Here is a 16,532-nt window from a genome sequence, read left to right as displayed (position 1 = left end):
AATGGCTGCCACCATGGAGCAAGCAGAAGACTTGGCTCCACTCCAGGCTACAAAGTTTCAATTGTAGAAGATAAATAAATCCCAGATACAAGGGCCTCTGCTTGGGTCGCCAGGGGGGGTGGCCGGCCTGCAAACCACCACAGGCCCCTCGCCCAGGCCACCCCATACCCCAAGGGAACCCCCACCCTGATCCGGGATACCCTTCAGGGTAAACCAGCTGGCCCTCACCCATGCACCAGGCCTCTATCCTATCTAATAAAAGAGTAATATGCAGATTGACCATCACTCCAACACACAAGATGGCTGCCCCCATGTGGTCAAAGATCCTGCCCCCATGTGGGCATAAGATGGCCACCACAAGATAGCCAGCAAAGGAGGGCAGTTGGGAGGGACCAGGCCTGCAGGGAAGGGCAGTTAGGGGTGACCAGGCCTGCAGGGGAGGGCAGTTAGGGGTGACCAGGCCTGCAGGGGAGGGCAGTTAGGGGCAAACAGGCTGGCAGGGGAGCAGTTAGGCATCAATCAGGCTGGCAGGGGAGTGGTTAGGGCGTGATCAGGCTGGCAGGCAGAGGTGGTTAGGGGCAATCAGGAAGGCAGGCAGGCGAGCAGTTGGGAGCCAGCAGTCCTGGATTGTGAGAGGGATGTCCTGCTGCCCGTTTAGGCCCGATCTCACCGGGATTGGGCTTAAACGGCAGTCGGACATCCCTCAAGGGGTCCCAGATTGGAGAGGGTGCAGGCTGGGCTGAGGGACAACCCCCTCCCCTGTGCACGAATTTCTAGTTACATTTTTAAAATGAGGTAAGATAAGATGGGTGCTAAAGTGTATTACTTTCTATATACATTTTTTCAAAGATTTTTTTGCATTTACATTAAATTTTGTAAATACAATTACATTTGTTTAGTTTTAATTAAAATAATGAATATTTTTATACAATACATTTCCGATCCTTTTATTATGAATATTGAACCATCTTATGAAGCAAATATATTTCAGTTGCTTTCTCAGTGAGTATATATTGATCATTTTCTTTATCTGAGAAAATGTTTGCATATTGAAAATATGTCTCTATATCCTGCATATATAAATAACAGAAACTTGTCTATAAAGAGAATTCTTCATTCAAAGTTATGTCCATCAAAAAAACAAACAAAAGCAAAACACCTTATATACAATATTCCGCTCAGAGTGCATGATGTCTTAGTGAAGAACTTCAAGGCCAGCTTGTCTTTTTCTTCATTCGTTTTCTTTTATCTTTAAAGTTCAAAAATTTATAAGGGCCTATCCAGGTGTCTTGATGAGCTTTAGGTTTCCTAGGCTCAGATCTTTCTTTACCTCAAAAACATTTTCTTTTCTTTCAAATTTAATTATGTATGTCCTTGATAATTTTCTTTCTCCTTCTGAAACAGTATATTTCTTTGATCATATCTCTGTCCTTCATATTTATTATTATCTAGGTCATCATTTTCACATCTTTGATTTTGCTCAGGAACTACAGGAAAATTTGCTCAAAATTTTTCCCACTTCATTGACAAATTTTATCTAATTTTTTCCTATGTGCTCTTTACTATCTCAAATGCTATTTTAATTTTTTATTGGTTTTTTCATTTTCTTCAAACTTGGTTTAGCTTTCACTTTTTCCATTCTTTCATTTTATCCTATTCTCACCTTAATAACACCTATTACAGTTCTGTATAAGTTTCTCCTTCTGAATCTTTTTGGATATATCAGGAATATAACTTGTAACTTTTTCAACTATTTCAGAAGTAAACTAATTTTAAAAGCTGTATTATCAATTTGCCCCATCAAGTCAGTGCTCCTTACCATCTTCCGGCAGTGCCTCTTTATGACATGTTGACTTACTTATTTTATTAGAATGGTGTTGAGGTTGATTCAGGGTTGGCATTTCCATTAGGTAGGTGGGTCAATTTTTCTTATTCTGCCATCACTGAATACTTGGCTCTTATAATTTCTCCCATAATTTTTTTTCTCTTTGAAATCTTTATTTTTTTTGGTCCTATCCGAATTTGCTGAATAGAGATTGGAACTTCTACCCAATTCCTATAATATTAACTTAGGTTGTCAGACATAATATATAAGCATTCCTTTGTATGATGCAAGACATGGAAAATTATACAAAGTTCTACCCTTCATCCTCTAAAGTGTTTCCTTATGAATCTAACAACCCATCACATCTCCTTCCTTCTGTTCTGAGAGATGTGGTGCATGGATAGATATGTACTGAGATGGGTAGGGATGAACATGAGCCAGGACTGTTGCTTGGGTTGGTCCAAAAGGTTTTCACATGATATTGGGGGAACACCTCTGGGGTTTTGGTCATAGCAAGCTGAGAATGTGGAATGAATCAAAGTATTTCCCTTGTTATTTGAGGAAATGATGTGTTTCTGTCTGATTCAGAGGATGCTCAATACAATGTCATCCAAAACTATTACTCATGTTTGTTGTTCTCAATGATAACTACTATTGGAAATTCTGTACAAACCTCAGCATATTTTCTCCTCTCCCTCCTTCTTTTCTCTTCCTCACTTTTGTCTATGTGTTCTTCATCTTTTTCTCTCTCACACAAACACACACACACACACACATGCTCTCAATATTACCAATGTTTGCTATTTTGTGTTGCTTTTCTTTTTTTTTACTATTTTAATTAAAAGTTAATAAGAAACCAATCAGGAGCACCAAGTCCTCTGTCATTTTTTTAACCAGGTAGCTCTCTAATTTTAACTTACCTCTTTTCTTCTAGATCTAATATCATAGCTTCCCTAGAGTTATTTATTCCAGGTCATTTTTATAAGGAACATGAAAGTATCAGGATGATTCACACACTGAAGTACCTAGTAAAGAACTTTTTTCTCTTTATTCTTTATACTAGCAGCCCAGTGCATTAAAATCATGCACCCTCTCCCAGTCTGGGAGCCCTCAGGGGATGTCCGACTAAGCCGGCAGACTAAGCTGGCAGTCGGACATCCTTAGCACTGCTGCGGAGGCGGGAGAGGCTCCTGCCACTGCCACTGCACTTGCCAGCTGTGAGCCCAGTTTCTGGCTGAGTGATGCTCCCCCTGTGGGAGTGCACTGACCACCAGGGGGCAGCTCCTGCATTGAGCGTCTGCCCCCTGGTGGTCAGTGTGCATCATAGTGAACAGTCATTCTGCCATTTGATCAATTTGCATATTAGCCTTTTATTATATAGAATTGGGAGCCAGGTCACTAGAACTCCCTGAGTGTGGACTCCAATGGAAAGTCAGGAGGGTTTTCATTTGGCTTATTATCAGGTGATTACACATCCCTCTCTGCTTTGGACTATCCCAGATTGCTCTATTGTGTTGGCATAGTTATAAATAGTGTTCCTTTCACTCTCAAAGCACCCTGGTTAACATGATAAATTACATGATCAGTCTACATAAGACTGTGAGAGATGATTTAAATGTGAGTCATATATGCCTAAATAACTTATTCATAGCTTCCTAACATCATGATGTAATTTTAATGGAATTAAACTTGAATAGGTGAAAATTATAGTTAAGTTCAGCTGCAATTCAGTTATTAATACCCTAATCCTGCTCACATGACAGCTAAATAGTTCATGCCACCAACATTGTTCTCAGCAGATTACTAAACCCTAGTTGTTGGGTTGGTATTTTATGTCTGCTGGGTAATAATTTAGAATTTGAATATGCATATATTCAAGTTCTTTTAAATCTAAAAATCCTAGAATTTTTGTTTCTCCTTTCTAAAAATTTTAAATAAGCCCCATTTGTCTAGGAATTATACATCAGATAACTAAAATATAGTTTTTCCAGCTTCAAAGTCCTCATTCATCCATTCTTGTCTTTGAGGTGTTCACTGATAGTTCAGTTTTGCTACCATGAACGAGGAGGGCCTTATCAGAACCTACCTATTGCAGGCCTACACTATGCCTTATCCACAGCATTCATTATTAGGGGAAAGAGGTGATCTTTCTGAAGGCATTTCATCTTGTAAACTAAATAGTGATTGAATGGAAACTTTAGAATGAAGACAGGATAAATAACAAATCCAGTTAGAAAATAAGTAAGAAAATAATTTAGTCAACACAATTGACTGAACAAAATTCAATCCAATTCCCACTTTTCTGATTATTAATTTTTGCCTTTGGAGCAGTCACTTAACTTCACTCATCTTCAGTTCCCTTCTCTGAAATAGTGATAACAATACAATCTTTGGGTTACCGTGAGAATAAGAAAAAATAAATGTAAATCACATAGGTAAATCCCTGGAACACTTCCTTTATAAATTATAGATATTATTAAGGAAAAAGTGAAGAAAGAAGAAAGATTTACTGCTCTTCTTGGAAACTTTTAATATTGCCAAACAAGAAAAAAAAAGTGAACCAAATAAATTCCCAGATATGTCTTTTATTGTTGTTGTTGTTGTTGTTACTCCTCACCTAAGTGATTTTTCCATTGATCTTTAGAAAGAGTGGAAGGGAGAGAGGGAGGGGAGAATAGAGAGAAAGAAAAATCAATCTGAGACACATCGATTGGTTGCCTCCCGCACATACCCCAACCGGAGCCACGGATGGAACCTGCAATCTAGGTATGTGCCCTTGATCAGGAATCAAACTTGCAACCCTTTGGTGCATGGGCTGACAATGTAACCACCGAGCTACATTGGTCAGGGCCTAGCTATGTCTATCTTTTATGTCAAGAGTAGACTTCAGCCAGCAAATGGCAGCACCAGCAAATGCAGAAAAGGGAATAAACTCAAGATAACTGATGATCTGGAATGGAAATATAGAATTTTGAAAGCCCCTCTATATTTTATTTCAGGTTATCAAGAACACTTAGAAATGTTGACACATAAGTGGATCTAAATTCAAATATTAGTTTCACCTAAGAGAGAGGTCTTTATCTAGAGTATGACTGAATATGTTAACGGCTTTTCTTTGTTCAATGTTCTTTATTATTATAGACCTAGATAAGTCATGGGTTTCAGTATGTGAAGAAAACAACTCTACTAGATAGCAGAAGCAAGCTGGGGTAATAGGGTGGTACCATGCCATCCACTTAGGCATAAACTGAACAAATGTAGGAGAATGTAGTCATGGCTTGTCAGTTGCATTTGCAAAAAACACAAGTTTTAATTATCTATACTAGTAGCTATAAGATTTAAGAGTGTCATATTGCTGCAGAAAATCCAGTGAGTACCTTTCGATATTTAATTTAAAATATCTAAACCAAAGCTTTCTACTTCTTATCCACCTATCTTTTGCTGTCTCCAAGCTATTGTTACACCCTCCATTGAGTTCTTAATTTCTAATATTGTATTTTTCAATTTTGGAATGCCCATATAGTTCTTATTTTGCAATTTTAATTTCCTTGTCAACATGTCCATATTTTATATACTTAGTTACTTCCTATAATCGCATAAATATATCAGTTTTAGTTATTTTAAATTCATTGATTGTATTTAAAATATCTACAATATCTGTTCTTTTCTGTTTTTTCCTCCTGGTTGTCAGTGAAAATGTTCTGTCTCTTAGCATGCTTAGTATTTTTTCATTGAAAGTCAAACATTGTGTTTTTTAAAACAAAGGTGGAAAAGCTCCATATTATATTACTTTCATCAGAGAGGTTCAGGCTTTTCTCTGCGAGGCAGACAGTGGAGGAAGCAAAGTGGCTGACCACCTTTATTTAGGTTTTTATTCAGAATCTCTTAAACCTTTTCTCCTCAGCACTAAGACTACAAGAATTTCTGCTCTACTTTTCAGAGGTCTTCAGATTGGATCTTGAGCCTTATACCCTGTGAAGCTTCAGAATTTAGCAACTAGCTTGAGGGGGAGACAGGCTGTGTTTGAGTACCCTTAAAGTCACAATGTTACCACCCTGAGCTGGATCAAGTGCCAGAATCTCTGCTGGTTCGTCTGTCTCCCATCTTCCAGAGGCCACTGCAGGAGCCTTATTCAGCCTCCAGCTAACTCTCTACTCTCAAGCCCTTCCAGCACAAGGAAGTTGTTGCAAATTATGTTCGAGTCAATTCTCCTTTTCTTTGAGGACTACTGTTTCCTGTCTTCCGCGTGGATCCTTGACTTCTATGTATCATGAAAAACTGGGGGCTGTTTCACTGTACTTTTCCCTGTTTGGGCTCATAATTGTCACCTGCTATCCTGTGAAATTCTGGAACTTAGCAAATATCAAGGGGAGGAAATTTGAGGTCCTGTCACTCTCCAGCTTTGTCACTCCTGTCCCATGCCTCTGTCTTTCTGTCCTCCAGCAGCATATTCTCAGCCCTGCTGCATCTGGGATTGACAGGAAACCTCCAGGGACAGCCTCAAGGCCTCAGCTCACATTTGAAAGCGTCATGCCTTTCTTAAATTATACTCCCTTCGGTCCTTATTATTTGGCTGATCTCTGATGCCTTACATGTATTATTTCTGTAATCAATCCAACTTTTCTAAATGTTCTTAGTGGGAGCTTTGGTCTGATGCTGATTACCCCATCTCACTAGAAGCAACAATCTTACATAACTTTAATTTAGTACAGCATAGGTATGAACATGTAGAGGTATCTTGGTGCTGTGAAAATAATTTAAAGTATGTTTATGGATTGGATAGGGAGCAAAATTTTCCATTTAAACTTTCTAAGATTTTTTTAATCTTGTGAATCTATCTATCTATCATCTATCTATGTATCTAATATCTATCTACCTGTTCATTGATCCACCCATCCATCCATTGCTTTCATAGTAATTTCATAGTAATGTATTAAACTGCTATTAAATGAAGAATGAAAATCAGTGTCTGAAACAACTGAAATAATGAATGGTAAAAATCTAGGTGTCAATGTTTTCATTGTCTTCATGATTTAGATAAATTACTTTGTATAATGACTAATTATTCTACAACTAAAATATTTTATTTGATCTTATATTAGTCAATTTAGCATGTCACAATAGATCTAGCACTTGTTGCTCTTATCAATTATTTTATAATGTTCTACCAAGTTTTCTCTTTCTTTCAATTATTTTTCCTTTTAACAATGTACAATCATTGAATCTTGAGACTATTATAAACATGAGAAAATTGATGTGAAAAATATAAAAAAACATTTTATGTATACTTATTTAAATCAAATCTATTTTTTTCCTGAAATCACAAAAATGAAAAATTTGGAATAAGGTTCTCCTGAGTAAACTTAAAAAGAAAAAAAGCATGTGAGCCCAGCCAGTGTGGCTCAATGGTTGAACATTGACCTTTGACCTAGAAGGTCACGGTTCGATTCCTAGTCAGGGCACATGCCTGGGTTGTGGGCTTGATCCCCAGTGTGGGACTTGAAGGAGGCAGCCAATCAATGATTCTCCCATCATTGATGTTTCTCTCTCTCTCTCCCTCTCCCTTCCTCTCTGAAATTAATAAAACTATATTAAAAAAAAACAAAACATGTGAAGAAATCTATCACTACAACGAAATGAGAATCAAGTAGTTTTGAATAAGGAGAGAAAAATGAAGAAGCTAGAAGTCAGATCTTTGAGTAATTAACAATATTTAATCACCATAAACATCATTAACATCTATATGCAAATACAAGAGTAAAATGACTGCATTTACATTGTTGGATCAATCTCCTCATAATTTAAATTGAACTATTACTATTTTAGATTGAGTGCCATTTTCTTAAGTATATCCTGAGGTAAAGTAATAATGTTTAAACGAGTATTTTTTTACATTTAGGTTGTAATTAGTATTTTATATATATATTATGTAAATCTTCACAACAATCACTTAAAATAGATAAACTTAGTCCTGTTTAGTCACAGAAGAGTAAAGTGATAGACAACCTGTGAAATTTTCCAGGTCACAGAGTTTACTTAGTGTTAAAGCTGTGCTGAAATCCTGTGCTATAAACCATCATTTTCTTGTAGAATTTTCTGCAACAATGGAAGTGTTCTATGTCTGCACTAATACATAGCTGTGAGCCACAAATGGAGACTGAGTACTTGAAATGTGACTAGTGCAATTGATTAACTGAATTTTTAATTTTATTTAATTTTAACCAATTAAAATTTAAATAGTCACATGTGTCCAGTAGCTGTCACTGGATGGCACAACTCTAAAATAATTAGACTCTACTATCTTCTGGTCCTAAAAATCTTGTGTAGTGAGTATAAGGAACACCATTTGAGAAACTTTTTCTTAATCAACTGGAATATACTCCTAGATAGAAATCAATATCATACATGAAAAAGAATGCAATGTATTACTACTGGTCTTTATTGATAGATAAACTAGAGGCCCAGTCCATGAATTCACGCATGGGTGGGGTCCCTCTGGGTGGGCTGCAGGGATTGGGCTGAAACCCACAGTCCAACGCTGCCTGCAGCTCCTACCTGCCACTCCCGCTCATCCCGGCCCCACTGTGCCTGAGTAGGCTCACACCCGATCAGTCCCAATCCGGAGAGGCTCGCACTGCCGCAGCAGCACTCACCAGCCATGAGCCTTTCATCTGGCGCCCTCCCAAGATGAGTGGCCTGTGGGATCGAGCTGAAACTGGCTCTCTGACATCCCCCGAGGGGTCCCAGATTGCAAGAGGGTGTAGGCCAGGGTGAGGGACCCCCTCCCTGCCCCTCGCCAGTACACAATGGGGCCGGGGAGAGACCATGGAAGGGTTCCAGGGCATGTCCAGCCCATCTCATTCAGTCCTGATCGGCCGGACCCAGCAGCAAGCTAACCTACCAGTTGGAGCATCTGCCCCCTGGTGGTCAGTGCATGTCATAGCGACTGGTCGAGCGGTTGACTGTCTGCCCCCTGGTGGTCAGTGCTTGTCGTAGCAAGCGGTTGAGTAGCCTTAGCATATCTTTAGCATATTAGCTTTGATTGGTTGGTTGTTCTGCTGTTCAATCTATTTGCACCCTTTTATTATATAGGATAATATGGTGAATAGCTCATTTGTAAGCATTTTCTATGAAATAAATAGTATATAAGCCAGTGCTTTCCTTAAATCAGAGGGCAATTTCCTCTTTATTTGGATTTGTTGTGAGACCATTTGGATGCACACTTAACACCAAACTAGGAAAATAATAGAAAAAAAGGAAAGATGGGGAAGCTGCCTGCTTTTTTTTTTTTTTTTTTTTTTTATGAATTAGCTGTCAGTATGATGGAGCTAAATGGCAATTCCAGGTGAATCCCCTTTTTTCCTTCCAAGTCAGGTGGGCAGGGTGTGCTGAGTAAGTAGAGTGGCAGCAAAGGACATTTAATATGACTCTCTCAGGAGCATGTGAGGTGACTCCTTCCCCTGCCCGCTCTTCCTCATGCCACCTGCTTTAAACAATGTTAATTAAATCACAGGCTCAGTGTGCCCTCTTTTCTCACTAGAGTGCCTTCTTACCCTTTCTTCCCTCACTTTTTAAACTAAAGAGCAATTCTTTGACTCAATAAACACTACAATAGTAGTTTTGCTTTATATGTGAAGCCTCAAAAAGCAAACTGATGTTTTCCATACCTAACAAAGTGTTGTAAATGAAAACTATGTTTCGGAGAACCCAAATTCTACCAATTTCAATTGGAACTTTTTCTACATATTTTATTTTCATATTTTGACTCTTCGAAGATTGGAATTCTTAAAACAAATGCAAGAAATTCAAGTGCTTTAATCCTTCCCTTTCCTCATCAGTGCTAGTTATTTTGGGGGCTTTGTTCGGAAGTTGAGAGTTGGCTTGATGGCCAAGGATGTGAAGAGAGTTTGATTGACGGCACACGTGTTAGAGCCATGCTTACATACACACCGAGGACACTATGAGGCAGAGTTCCCTCAGAGACTCACTTCTGAAAAGAGTGGTTGACTCAGGCCCCACCTATACTCAGCTCAGTTCCTAAAAATAGGTGCCAACTTGCATCCTTTAGACACAGGGCTAAAATAAATTCAGCGTCCCATCTACTTCCCATCTACTTGCTTGTCAGACCCTTCAGTGGAGCAGGCCTCCACTCCACCGATTGCTTTCAGGGGACTGGGAAATTTGCTGTACAGAAAACAAGGGAGGAAACTAGTCTGTGAAGAACTGTAAAGATATATATTTTTTTCCACGAACTTGGTGAAGTCTAAATAATACAAAAGGTATGTGTAATATAGTCATTGATATGTGTCTCCTCCAGGGTTGTAAAATGTTCTTGCTGATTGCTTAAGATCAATGAAAATCATGGGTCCAGTTGTACTTGTTATAAAAGAAAATATTCAGTTTGGGTTTTGTTTCTATGACAATATTTAGCATTACTTTGTATTATTGAATTTAGGTCTTCATATGTTCATCTCTTTGCAAAATTAGCATTTTTCATATTTAGTATGGAAGAATAATAAGCCAAACTTGATAAATAGTCATGAGTGAAATTTGTACTTCAACTTGCGGCTAAAGGGGAAAACTGAAAAGAAGAGTTTATCTTTTCTGAGCATAAATTGATAATATATGCAATGAATATATTTAAAAATATATGCAATGAATATATTTAAAAATATAAACTGTATTTCTTAGAATTTGGTGAGGGAATGGAAGAGTTTTAAATATTTTCAACTGTTGCATCTGGCTCAGAGCAATGTATGAAAATTATGCCTTCACCAACCGTGGTTCAGTTTTGTACTTATTGCTCTAGCCACAGTCTCATCTCCTCTGGGAGTCTTACTGGAGTAAGGATTAAAGAATCAGGTTCTTACATGTTTTGCAGAATTAAGAAAAGCACTGCCAGTTGGATCTGCCAGCCCTAATTATAGTAACTACAAACTTAAAGAGAGGAGACTGAGATTTTACTTTAAAGGTATCATGACCTACATACTATTTCAAATGGATTTTTTCTGTCTTCAATTGCCTGTGAACACCTTAATTTGGTCTTGTGCTGTAAGTGTTTAGATGTTAGAAACTGAAGTGATTTGGGAGAGACACTATAACAGAATCTCTTAACACACCAACTAAAAGCAAGGACACTTTAAGATTACATAATCCAGGGTTTAAATTTAGCCAGCTGGTGCTGAACAAAAAGATATTTTATTTTTACCAGAGCTCTTTTTGGTCACTGATGAGCTGTAGGCTGTTTGAATTATTTTAAAATTTTATGTGCAGGGTGCCAAAGGACGAGTAAAATATTTACCTCTGCTACATTGAGAGCCATGAATTTTCACATGAAAGAGCACCTGTTTTGAGTTTTAAAAATATGACCATTGACTGGCAAAAATATTGGATGAGAAATGAGAAAGCCTTGCATCCTATCCTTAAATATTTCTCTACATGTCTGCTAATATATAGATATTTTACCTTCTTACTGTTAACATGTAAATGAACAACTAAAGGCGTTTTTTAAAGTCAGTCAGCACTTCACATGTCTGCAATAAGGCAAAGTGCCAGCTGCTTGGGGAAAGTGGAGTTTAGAGTTTTGAGTAAATGTTTCTGCTTTCATCCAGTGTTGGGCATCTTTAAGTTACAGCTTCCCTCAACCACCTGGAAAATAAAAATAGACATTTCTTAATGATCATGGAGAGTTTTACTTTAGAAAGTGGTCATGTGAACATATCAACATGGGCCTCAAGTCTCCTGTGATTACAGAGGAAGAGAGGGTGGGTGGCCTTTCCTCGGATTTACTTTTGGGTAAAAGGCCCAGAGAGTTCATGGATCATTTACTGATGTTGACCATTGAGAGCTGTCTGCTGTTCAATAGTCCCAGCATTCTTCCTCTCACTTATATTTACCACAATGGAAAAACTTCAGCACATTAAAATTCCTTTTACTTGTTTGGTAAAATATTACTTATGATAAGGCAATTTGGGGTTGGACTCCCTTGGTAACCTTGGTACTGGAAACTGATATTTCCTCTCTTCTCTCTTTGTCTGTCTGTCCTTTGTCTCTGTGTGTGTGTCTCTCTCTCTGTCACACACACACACACACACACACACACACACACACACACACACACACACATACATCTGAGCCTTAAGAGACCATTTTGTAAGACCTGTTTGATAGCTGGGGGTCATGTCTAAATTCAGTGATTTATAGAGCAGGGCAGACAATTAATAAGTGTCTGGCAGTGTAATTCCAAAATTTTTGATTGGACAGAATTTAATTGACATTACATTGTCCTTTTTATTTGCTTCCCACCTTCTTTTTTGAAAACATTCAAATTACACTTTGAAATTTAATTAAATTGCAATTTGTTTTTCCTGCCTCTGAAACAAACACTCGCTCATTCAAATGACAGGTTCATCCCTTGCAGAATGTTGGGTAACTTAAGACTTTTCTGATTCAGAAATGACTCTTTTAGAACTCTGACTTATTCCATATAGGTTCTTGGTCTTTATACAACTATGTGATATATCTGTTCTTTTTCCTGACATCACTTCTAGTTCTCCAATTCTCTGACACCAACTGGGTGTACAACAATTCAATTCTGAGACTAGCTCCCATGGTTAAAGCGGACCCCACAGACTCCCTCACTTCAGCCTCCAATTTAGAGTATAACTCAGGAGCAGCCAAATTTGAGGTGAGAGGGAGGAAGCCCAGATCTTCCATACCCTCTCTGAGCTTGTCACCCATCAATACATTCACCAACCTGGAAGTTCACCCATTTTGATTTTTAATCAAGTTTTCATTACCTAGGATGATTGACTAAATCATTGGTCTTTGGTGATTGGATTCAATTGCTAGCCCTGTCCTCTTCTCAGAGGTAGGAAATGGGGTTGAATGTTTTTACCCTCTAATCATTTGATTGGTTTTTCTGGCCACCAGGGGCTCATCCTGGAGCCATCTCTGTTCCTCAACCTGCTCCCACAAGAGACCAGGAGTCATTCATTAGCATCTCAGGACACTAGCACTTAGGAGATTCCAGGGGTTTTAGGAGCTCTGTGCCAGGAACCGGGGTAAATACCAAATATTTATTCTTATACCACCTGTGTCCATAATGTATCTTTTCCTTCTTTTAAATGCTACCTATGTGCTCTATAGTAAAAATTGCATATTCATCTTCCTAATCATTGGAATCCATCTCTTACAAATTTAACTTACCTCAGTGTTTTTTTCATTGATACAATATGTTCAGTAAAAGCACAAAGAACAATGACAATAGGCAATGGAAAGAGCAAAGTTTTTGTTTTCTTAAAAAAGTTGAAAATCAGCAAATTTAATGCATGATTTGTATCAGTTTTGACACAAGTGACAATGAGGCTATATTTGATGACATCTTAGGACTTTCTGGGCCTAAATAATGTCTGTCAGTGAGCGGCACAATAGGAAATCCAAATTCCTGGCTTCTCAAACTGTCACCAAGGCTGAAAGGAATTTATTGCATAGATAACCCAAAGAAACTCAGTGATGATTTGGTTCAACAATTTAATTCCTAGATGAGAAAACTGCATCATGGAAACGTTAAATAATAGCTCATAAGATTTAAGCAAAAAGAACTAGAAACCAACTCTGCTGACTTATATTTGAGTGTTATATGTTATTCTGCAAATCTTTGTACCATAACATCAACTCAACCTCACTTTACACCCATGACGGAATACATTTCGAAGTACGCCTTGATAAAACCTGTTTGTTTTTCATTTGTAGCTTTTTATTTTGCATTTCATGTTTTTCTTAAAATCAGGGTAAATTGTGGAAAAGGAGACCTGATCCACATATTCAGTTAAGACTTTTTTAAAATGTTGGTTGGTTTATATTTTAATTTTACTAAGTATTTAAGTTGCTCATCTTCTCTGTTAGATGAGCTCTTCTCCCAACCCCCACTATCTAGTCATTGGACACATCATTTTTCACTTTTCTTTTGTGCAAACTTTCAAGTAGGTTTTTGTCTTTCACATTTTTTTCTAATTGTATGCAGGATATACCTTGTTGCCTGGTGAACTGAATGCTTTAGATATGTCTGACTGTTCAAAAGTAAATAATTGCCAAATTGCTCCAGGCATACACGAGTTCAAATAAATACAATACTAAAAGAATTTATTTGGGGAAGTTACTCTGTTAGTCAAAGATTTAATAGCAAAAATATGAATATATCAGCATGTGTATTTTTAAATATGTTAACTCGGTAGTTACTAAGACAAGAAAACTGAGGGGGGGGGGTGCACATCACCATTAATTTTAAAAGCAAAACCCAGAATTTTAAATGGCTATAGAACATGTTCTCAATGTTGTTGATTTAAAGTTTAATAAACGCAGACTGAAGAAAAACAATGTTCAAATAACAATTATCCTTTTGTTTTGTAATTCATGGGAACTTAATATCATTGAAATAAAAGATAGATAGACCTCATATTAGAAAATAGCTGTCTTTTTTTTAAAAAAAAATCATACATTAAATATTTATAAATAAAGTCACATTTCCCCATTGAAATGCATTATAACTTGGGAGATACTTTATCAATATCTCTGTTGTTGATTATTTTGTTTTTGTTTTTTTTTAATGACCACTGTCCTTATAAGAACTCAGCTTTATTTTATCTAACCAGTAATCATTTTTGTCAAATAATTAAAAGGTATCTTTTTGTAACTATTGTAAGTAAGTGTTTCAGGGAAACAGTGAAACATCTTTTTGTAAAGGTATGGATTACCTATTTAACTGGTCTGTTTTCTAAGTTAGAATTTTTGACTGTGGACACAAGGTTCATATTGTCAAGTTAGAATATTCTGGGGAAGGGACAAGAATAAAGTGTGTTTATTTGATGTTATTAAAGGCTTATCAGTCCAGCTAGGAGCATTAGTTAAAATTCACCATCTCTGCATCTGTGGAGCCTGAGCCATCCTCTGAGTACTGGGTAAGGTAGAAAGCGGGTGTTGGCGATGTAGGAGGGTGAAGCCCTGTGGCAGTTTGCAGTTGGAACACAGGCTAGAGCTGGGGTGCCAAAGGCAGAGCAGCTGATGCAATCAGTGGCTCACTTTTCTGTCTGCAGTACCATCCCAGGTAATCAGAGTGGGAACAGAAACTCATTACAGTCTAACTTCTTCAGTAGAAAGTATGCTTGCCCCTTGAATCCCCAAAGACTCAAAAGCATTTATTTTTAGGAATATAACTATTAGTGCATGTCTGCTTCGGTTACTGACTCATTCTGGAATGGGAATAATTTCAGGATTCGTCATCCATCCGTCATCTGGAGCTGGACAACAGCCCCAACTTTTACACTGTCAAATATCAGAGAAATGAAAGTTGAAAAGAAGGCATGTGTTTGTGTTTAAGTTACAATCTTTTTTTTTCCTGAAAAAATCTAGTCCAGCTACTGTAATTGTCAACTCAAAACTATATTTATAGTTTTTAATACCTCACCCTTTAAACAGAAGCAATAAATTATCTCAGACTTCAATTTTCACCTCTTTTCATTTACTTCATTCAAACCAACTGGCCTCAGCTGCTTGACTATGTCATGATGTTATAGAACTATTTCTTTCAATTATGCTCCATTCTGCTTATGTATATACATATATATGCATTGTGTCTGTATATATGTATATGTACACACACTTTTCTGTAAATTGTGGTTTACCTGTGTCTCCATATCATTCTCTAGTTCATATTTTCAGTCACTTGGATATTCAAAGAAAGGTTAGTAGTCCTCAAACAACAACCAATAACCACAATATTATCTATAAATACAGCTCCTTTTACCCGTTGTGTAACATTGTATAGAGAGCCTAACACAGAATTTTGTGAACATTTGTATTGATAAAATGTCAACTACATCTACATACACTATTACTACTAATAACAATAATGATCAACATTTTCTACAGAATTATTCTCCTATGTATAGATATATAAAAGGAGTTCCAGGAGTTGATATATACAATTTCATTATTGATGCCATCTTTATATTTCTTTATATTTTGATTAATCTGAAATTCTTGAAATTAGAAAGATTTCACAAATGATTTCTCTCTTTCTCCCCCACCTCCCCCCCGACCCCCTGCCGCCTTTTTTTTAAGTCTCATTTCCATTAAAGACCTCTGGAATATATTTCTTAACCCCAGAACTATAAATATCCTTAAGCTGTATGAAGTGGTCTCAGTTGACCAGAACCACAAAAACATCACCTCCTCGGGCCAGAATCAGTTCCAAATGAACCCCATGTAACACTTGGTGCTGTTAGGTAAACCTAATTAGTTGAACACACACTTTGGAACCAGACTGGGTTTGAATTCTGTCTACAACATTCACATACTATTTTACCTTGGGAAAATTACTTGACATCACTGTGCTTATTTTCTCATCTGAAAATGAAGATATTTATAGTATCCATTCTATAGGGTTGTTTTGAATTTAAATAAATTCATATCTGTAAAATGATTAAAACAATGGTGCCTGGTACATAGTAAGTGCTTTATAAGCATTTGCTGTTATTGTCATCATTATTATTATTTAACATTTGAGGATAGTATAATATAATAACCATGATCTCTTTTCCAGAGAGCAAGAAAATAATATAAAGAACAAAGCTATCCCAGATAATATAAAGCTCCAAATTACTCTAGATATTGAACATTCAAAATAACAGCACTAAAAAAAATTGTT

At 37.1% G+C, this 16,532-nt stretch overlaps 1 protein-coding gene across 1 annotated transcript in view; it reads left to right on the top strand.

Annotated features, from left to right (window-relative positions):
- The first annotated feature begins 9,891 nt into the window (after positions 1-9,891).
- The window catches only part of XIRP2 (xin actin binding repeat containing 2), a 69,747-nt gene continuing 63,106 nt past the window's right edge, over positions 9,892-16,532 (top strand). Inside the window, exon 1 of the mRNA XM_080669205.1 lies at positions 9,892-10,104. The gene's annotated coding sequence lies outside the window, so the exon portion shown is untranslated. The remainder of the gene's footprint in view (positions 10,105-16,532) is intronic.

The sequence above is a fragment of the Plecotus auritus genome (assembly GCF_963455305.1).
Source record: "Plecotus auritus genome assembly, chromosome: 5".
Taxonomy (NCBI): domain Eukaryota; kingdom Metazoa; phylum Chordata; class Mammalia; order Chiroptera; family Vespertilionidae; genus Plecotus; species Plecotus auritus.
Note: the sequence above shows the minus strand (reverse complement) of the source record. Positions and strands in the feature narration are given on the sequence as shown.